We start from the raw sequence: 7,700 nt of genomic DNA, 5'->3' as shown, positions 1-7,700 counted from the left end.
GTCCCGTAGTGCTCAGAGCCATTTTCTTAATAGCCCTTACAAGCTCCGAGTGTTTATATTGTCTATGGAGCTGCATGCCCGAATAATCACCCTAAAACTTCCTTGGTTTTTCTATTTATCATGCTCGGCAAACCTCCCCCACTTATTGGTGTGAACTATTATTGTATTGAATTAAAGAGGAACTCAGAAGGGGGTGTTGCTGAATGGCACTATATGACTGCGAGTGGAACTGAGTTCACAGCTAATTCAAGTAAAACAAAAAGAATAGTGAACAAGATGGACCTCTGTGCTCTGTTCAGTCCTTTGCGCACCATTGGACAGAGGTATGTTACGACCCGGTAAGACAGTTGACCAGCTAATGTCATGTTCGCACATTAGTATAAATTGTTCACTGTTCCACTACATTTGAGTGTGCTCTCCAACTGTTGTGTTGCACGTTGGTCACCCTCTGCTGTCCCAGCATAAGAATAGTATGTTTAACATTTTGAGAGATCTCACTTATCCTGTTCGCAAGTAACTGGACATTTGGATTAAGTTTATAGAAATATGTGGGCCTTCTTGTGATCTAGTGAACTCTTCTGTAACAAACCGATTGCAACTTTTCCGTTAATTTAGTTACTGATGTTTATAATTATTATTATTGTTGTTGATGTTAACGCCTACACTAACGCTGTTGGTCACGAAGTGCTAACGTTGTCTTCACTCGCTTCTATATTTTATTTTAGGCGATGCTGTAATCGTACAGATTTTCTGTAAAATTTTTAAAATTGTACTTATGTGTTCATGGCCGAAAGCTTTGCTAAAATTTGTTGACTCTCCCACATGAATTGTTATCCGTTGCTGTTAAAAGGCTGTTTTGTTTAAAATTAATGTATTATTTAAATACCATTTAATTTTCCCAGCACCTTACCACTCTCCTACCAGCTCCCTACCTCTTCAAGAATAAGGAATCACCTACAGGAAAACAAAATATATACAGCATATTGTTCTGCAAAACTGAAAGGCGAGATATGTAAAGTAACATAACACATTAACTACTCTGTCGAAATGAATGAAAGTGTGGGAACATGTTGCAAGGTTTCTCCCAGTCGCGCGCAAAAAACTGGACATCGCATGGCACGAGATTAGTGTGTCTATAGCGCCGAATGGGGCTGGCTCCGCAACACGAAGCAGTTGAGGGAATCGGACAAGACAGTGTGTCAATCACCCAGCAGTAACAGTGCAGTGTGGTGGTGTTCTCCGTTATAAAATGGCCCGGAGACCTCATTTCGATAACCTCACGTCATCGGGAAACTGCAAGCGGAACGAAGTATGACGTGTACGGCCTCAAGAGTTTAGTATTGCTCCCAGCATTGTTGCACGTGCATGGGGAGCGTTCCGCACTGCGGCACTGCTGCCCGAAGGATTTCAAGTGGCTCTGAGCACTATGGGACTTAACATCTGTGGTCATCAGTCCCCTGGACTTAGAACTACTTAAACCTAACTAACCTAAAGGACATCACACACATCCATGCTCGAGGCAGGATTCGTACCTGCGACCGTAGCAGCAGCGCGGTTCCAGACCGAAGGATCTAGAACCGCTCGGCCACAGCGACTGGCTGCCCGAAGGAGAAGAGGTCAACTGCAGCAGCTGACGACCGCTACGTTGTGCAACAGGCAGGAAGGGAGCCACACCAAAAAGCGGGTGTAATTGCAACCACTTGTAGCGGGATAACAAGGCATGCAGTCTCTAACTTCACAGAGGCACGACGGCTGAAAGGGGGGAGGTGGGTCTCTTTGCCTGACGACAAGTACATTGTGTTCCATTGACACCCGCTTTTCAGCAGCATCGACTGCAGTGGTGCGAGGAGCATAAGAGTATAACACAGTATTTCCCTAGTAACGGAACTTTTAGTCCTGTCACAGGGGAGCCACGTATAACAAGCGGGCTGCACGTTTGCCGCAAGTATAGCGCTATGCTCGCAGTTTAGTGTTACCCTCTGTGAGGATTTTTGTATCTATTTTACCGTGTGTGTACCTGATCGACAGAAGGTATCGAAACATTGATTTCGTGTAAGTGGAAATTAATAGAAAACTGAAACACTTTACTTTGGAGGTAATACTAGTATTGACATTCATACAAATGCAATATTAAACGGTCGCCAGCCTAATTAGGAATCACAATTTGAAACATTATGTTTCAAGAAAATTGAATGTGAGCTACTAAGATGACTTTCATTAATACTCCTTCTGAATAGTGCAATGAATACACACTACTACCGGACGAACTGAGTAGTGGGTGGCAGTAGTTACTATTTACACAAATCAGCAATCACAGGAATTATAAAAGTTATTTCACTCATAGTAAAAATAGTTACTGTTGCAATCAATTGCTAACTCAGCAATAAGATGTTACTAAAGCCCTCACGAGGCTAAAATAGGGCACGACCAGAGTCCTGGTTTAACTAACATACCGAAACCGCAAATGAAGTTAAAGAACTTTACACAGACACTTTTTATACTCACACTCTTATGGAAATGCTTCTTCTTTAGCAAAAGCAGTATTTAGTTTATCTTTCTTATAGTAGAAAATAATATAGTTGGGGGCCCATAAACTGAAACTGTCTTTACAGGCAAATTCTTTGATTATTTCAGAAACAAAATGATATTTGCCATTATTGCTTTCTAACTACACTTAAAGTAGTTAACATGTTCATACTTTAAAGGAAGTAATTCAAATATTAAGGTCAATTAACTTCAGAAAATAGTTCATAGTAATTATTAAAGCAAAATTACTTTTCATATAGGTTCAATTGTGTGCCTTATTCAATACGTGTGAAGCAGGTATTTTTACGATAACACTACACACTTTGGCACTGAACTTTAGCACCTTAAGTACAGAATCAAACCATTCTTAATCTACATCTACATGGATGCTCTGCAAATCACATTTAAGTGCCTGGCAGAGGGTTCATCGAACCACCTTCACAATTCTCTATTATTCCAATCTCGTATAGCCCGCGTACGAGCTCAGATTCCCTTATTTTATCGTAGTGATCGTTTCTTCCTATGTGTCAACAAAATATTTTCGCATTCGTAGGAGAAAGTTGGTGATTGTAATTTCGTGAGAAGATTCCGTTCCAACGAAAAACGCATTTCTTTTAATGATGTCCAGCCCAAATCCTGTATCTTTTCTGTGACACTCTCACCCAAATTTCGCGATACAAAATCTTTGAACTTTTTCGATGTACTTCTTCAGTCCTATCTAGTAAGCATCCCACACCGCGCAGCAGAATTATAAAAGAGGAAGGACAAGCGTAGTGTAGGCAGTCTCCTTAGTAGGTCTGTTACAATTTCTAAGTGTCCTGCCAATAAAACGCAGTCTTTGGTTAGTCTTCCCCACAACATTTTCTATGTGTTCCTTCCCATTTAAGTTGTTCGTAATTAGATAGAAACAGGATACTCGGTTTCTGCGCATGTACGATGGGACCCTGCATTGGTTTCATAATCAGGACAATTTTAAGATTCGAACACATGTTTATACCACTGGGATTATTATTGAAAAACATTCACACAAACATACTGGTCCATACTATGATAGACATCCGAGTTCCTGAAGTTGGCGGGGCAGTGGCGCAATAGTAGTGGCAAGTACGTGGCGGCTATCTGGTCTCACACTCTTGGTGCTGAATGCTCTTTATAAAGTTTTCTTGATTACGTATTATCCTGATTATAGAGCAATTCCATAGTAACAAGAACACCATACGACAGCCGAAACCACATCCGAGGAAATTTCAGTATAAATTGGTTTTCAAATGTCTCTCTTGGCCACTGGATGTTAACCGTACAACGGCTAGCCACTGACTGCGTAGCGTGCTCACCCCGTAGCGGCCCAGATAGACCGCCAAATCCACCCGTTAACGCTCGCCAAGCCACTTCCGTGGCGGAGGGTGTTCCCTACACCTTTTACACTATACAACACAAGTTCGCTAAGCATGAACCAGCATTCAAAGTACAATTTCTCTTACTGAAGATACACGTTTTACAAAGTTTCATTATTTCTAAACATTATTTCACATACACATAATCACACAGTATAAACTACTTAAAATCGTTATTGGTGTTGCAAGCATAGCATATGGAGCAACGAACAGTGGGATCACGTTCTTTTATCGGATGAGAGCAGATTCAGTCTGAGTAGTGTTTCTGGACGTACATGCCACATGTAATGCATTATCGAACATAATCGGTGGTGCAGGAAGCATATTTTAGGAGAGGCATAACGCTGCGTGAGCGTACTCACCTCCAAATTTTTGAACGCAGTGCGCTCACCAGTCTGTGTTATGTGACACCATCCTGATTTCATTTTTGTGGGTGACGATAGGCGACAGCATCGAATAATGGAATCTGTGGCGAACGGAGTGGCCTGCCCAAATCCCTAACTTTAAACCTATCAAGCTCGTGTGAGATGCGTTGGAGAGACATACTGTAGCATGTGCACTTTCAGGAGCGACCGTCCAGCAGTTCTGAACCGCTCTGGTGGAGGAATTGAGCAGAACTGCTTACCAACATTGTAGTCAAGGACTGTTATCCTCAGTGTTTACATGTCCTATAAACCAAATCCCGTCTTTTTTAGTGTCCAGCGGACCGTCATAAATTGCGGTGACTTCAATGTAGTTCCTGCCTTTGAATGAAAGTGTCATTTCTGTTCATCTCATTGCGTACTTCTTCCCGTTGCCTTCTGTACCGTACTGTAGCAGTTTTTGTCTACGTGTGTTTCAAGGTTCACCGAGCGCCATTACTCGGGAGTGACCAATATTGACAAATTTACTTTCGTCCTAAAAAAACGTGTAGCAGAGTTATCCTTACAGTAGTAATAAAATAAATTCAAGCAATGTAACAATATACATAGCTTTGCGCTCGGCCATGATCAGAAATAATAACTGTAAGACTCATGATGCCAAAGAAAACTTAACCTTATCTAGGATCAGTAAATACAACTCCTAACTACTCCTTCATCTACTACTCAAACCGTGACCAGACAACTAAAACACAACTACCTACAACACTTCCAAGCTACCCTCGCTTATATCTGAATAGCTTCTTACACCGGCACAACGACGTACATCACCTCTATTTCGCATAACAACCGTAACAACAAAACCTCAGATATGGATATTATAACCCAGTTCCAACTCCAAGTCAGACTCTTCAGAATGAATTCACAAATTCATAAACCACACTTCACAAAATGATTATTATATACAAGAAAATATGCCTCAAAACGAAACGCACTCAGACCAAGGTTCTACATTTAACAAGCTTACCAATGAAACAACTTAAAACTGCAGCCCATTAGCTTAGTATCATGAGGAGTCCCACTTAGATTCTAAAACACCAGAGACCACCCGGCAAATATAAAATTACTTGTAAGATCTAACTACTAATCATTGCAAGATATTTCTTAAAATACAATATATATAAAATTTTCACGTACCACTACCTGCCCACTACTGTGGTCCAGAATACTGAATCAGTTAAATACAGCACGTATCAGGATAAAACGTTGTCGGTACAACACTTCTCACGATTGAGTCGTACAAAACTAACGCCAAACGCTCTCAGTGGTGACAAATACATAAACACAAGCCTCAGTGTCTAACCAGTTACACTACCATACGAGGTTCGCCGCCTGCGAGCTCTGAAGAAATATCCTTATGAATCACACCTGTTCGGACCAAAGACAGGCAGTGTAGGATCACCAGTCTGCTTGTGTTTAATATTCTTTGGAAGGCTGTGAAAACATTGACAAAAGATTTCCGTGTCTGGAAGCTCAGCCGCACTCGTCGGTACACACTCCCGTTCCTCCGTCAGCTGATCGCAGCGGGATGTTTACAGGTACTTTGACGTCTGCCTGGTCTAGGCTCACAAGAAACGGCTGCTCCCAGCACTCTCCACAGTAACCGCTTGCAGGTGGCGCTACCGCAAGGAGCCAAATATCCTCACGAACGTGTGGCCGAGGGGCTTGTTATTGTAGAAAGATAGGAATATCAGACAATGGTGTCAGAACTATTACGTGATTACCATTTATCTCTTCAATTAAACCTGCCAAAATGGAGATGGCTATTACGAAAACGCGTTTGTGTTCAAAATTTGTGCTTATACGATGCCGTCGTGGAGAGAGACGTTGAACTCTGTCTCTTCATGTTAGTGCCACGTGGAGAGGACAACCGTAGAGCTTAAAATGTCCTAACCCCAACCTAAAGACACAGTAGGGGTAGGTGAGAAAAGGTGTGCTGTATGCCTGGCAACGCGGACTACGATTTTAGGCGTGGAGGCACACTGTAAAGGTCATAAAACTGCTGGAGGCACCGTGCTCCACCCCAGTCGGTCGGTTAAGTCACGCAGTTCACTCCCTAGTTTCGTCTCATTCGTCGAATCGTTTATTGTTTACGTTTACATGGGCGTAATAGAAAGCGTTTCAATTTATTCATGTACTTAACGTCATCTGATTATGACCATCAGACCTTCTCTTAGATCGGACCAGAGGTTCACACATACAGTACCCTTTTAACATAGTAGTTACCATAGAAATAACTATTTTAATGTGACAGTTAGTGCGTGAATGATTTGAGTGTCTGAGATGGCTGCGTGAGTAAATATTACTGGCTATGAACGTAAACCTATTTCTCGCAGTATAAGAATAATGATAGTAGCAGAAGTACGAAAAATTTATAAGTGTACACAACAGATGTCTTCTGATATAGCGAGTTCTGGGTAAAAGGAAATTTAAGGAGACTGCATCGGCTAAGAATTCTGGGAAATGAGAAACATTATGTTGGAAAGAGGGATGAAGAAGCGCAATGAGTGCATACGGGGAAGATGGTAATACTTGTTATTGCTTTAATAAAGGTATCATTAACTGGCTTCTAAAGCTCGCGAAGTTTTTCAGTTCTCTGATACAAGGCGAGACATTATTACAGCGTCTGGTTCCTGCTTTTCAGAAACTTCGAGAAAGTGGCTGAACGATAGACCGGGACAGAAGGGATTTTCCTCTGATAGTAATGGCTGTTTCAGCCATATTGTTCATAGAAGAGCGTTAAGATCGAGGATAGATTTGAGGGACAGTTTTCATTGATAATACAGTTAGGGTGTAAAGACGTCTCTGCTCTTGTTGCCGCATTATCGTTGCATATAATGGTAAAATGTGATCAAATAGTCAAACATCACAAATATGATGAACACAGGAATTCATATCCAGTTCCCGTGCCGTGAGCTTTCCTCAGAAAGGTCTTGCAGTATAACATCACTGTAATCAAAAACTGAAAGTACAAGTGTTTGTACAAGTTTCTGCTTCATATCAAGAGAGAAGAGTTTTTATATTTTTGTAGGGCACGGAAGACTAACGGCCTTGCCGCAGTGGTAACATCGGTTCCCGTCAGATCACCGAATTTAAGCGCTGTCGGGCTGGGCTAGCACTTGGATGGGTGACCATCCTGGCTGCCGAGCGCTGTTGGCAAACTGAGGAGCTACTTGATTGAGAAATAGCGGCTACGGTCTCGTAAACTGACATACGGCCGGGAGAGAGGTGTGCTGACCATATTCCCCTCCATATCCGCATCCAATAAAGCCTGTGGGCTGAGGATAACACGGCGGCCGGTCGCTATCGTTCGGCCTTCATGGCTTGTTCAGGCGTAGTTTAGTTTAGTTTGCAGGGCACG

The 7,700-nt window shown here is 42.1% G+C and overlaps 1 pseudogene; it reads left to right on the top strand.

The window, feature by feature from the left end:
- The first annotated feature begins 7,380 nt into the window (after positions 1-7,380).
- Positions 7,381-7,498, top strand: LOC124554029 (annotated as a pseudogene).
- Positions 7,499-7,700: the final 202 nt, after the last annotated feature.

This window comes from Schistocerca americana, chromosome 1 (assembly GCF_021461395.2).
Source record: "Schistocerca americana isolate TAMUIC-IGC-003095 chromosome 1, iqSchAmer2.1, whole genome shotgun sequence".
NCBI lineage: Eukaryota > Metazoa > Arthropoda > Insecta > Orthoptera > Acrididae > Schistocerca > Schistocerca americana.
Note: the sequence above shows the minus strand (reverse complement) of the source record. Positions and strands in the feature narration are given on the sequence as shown.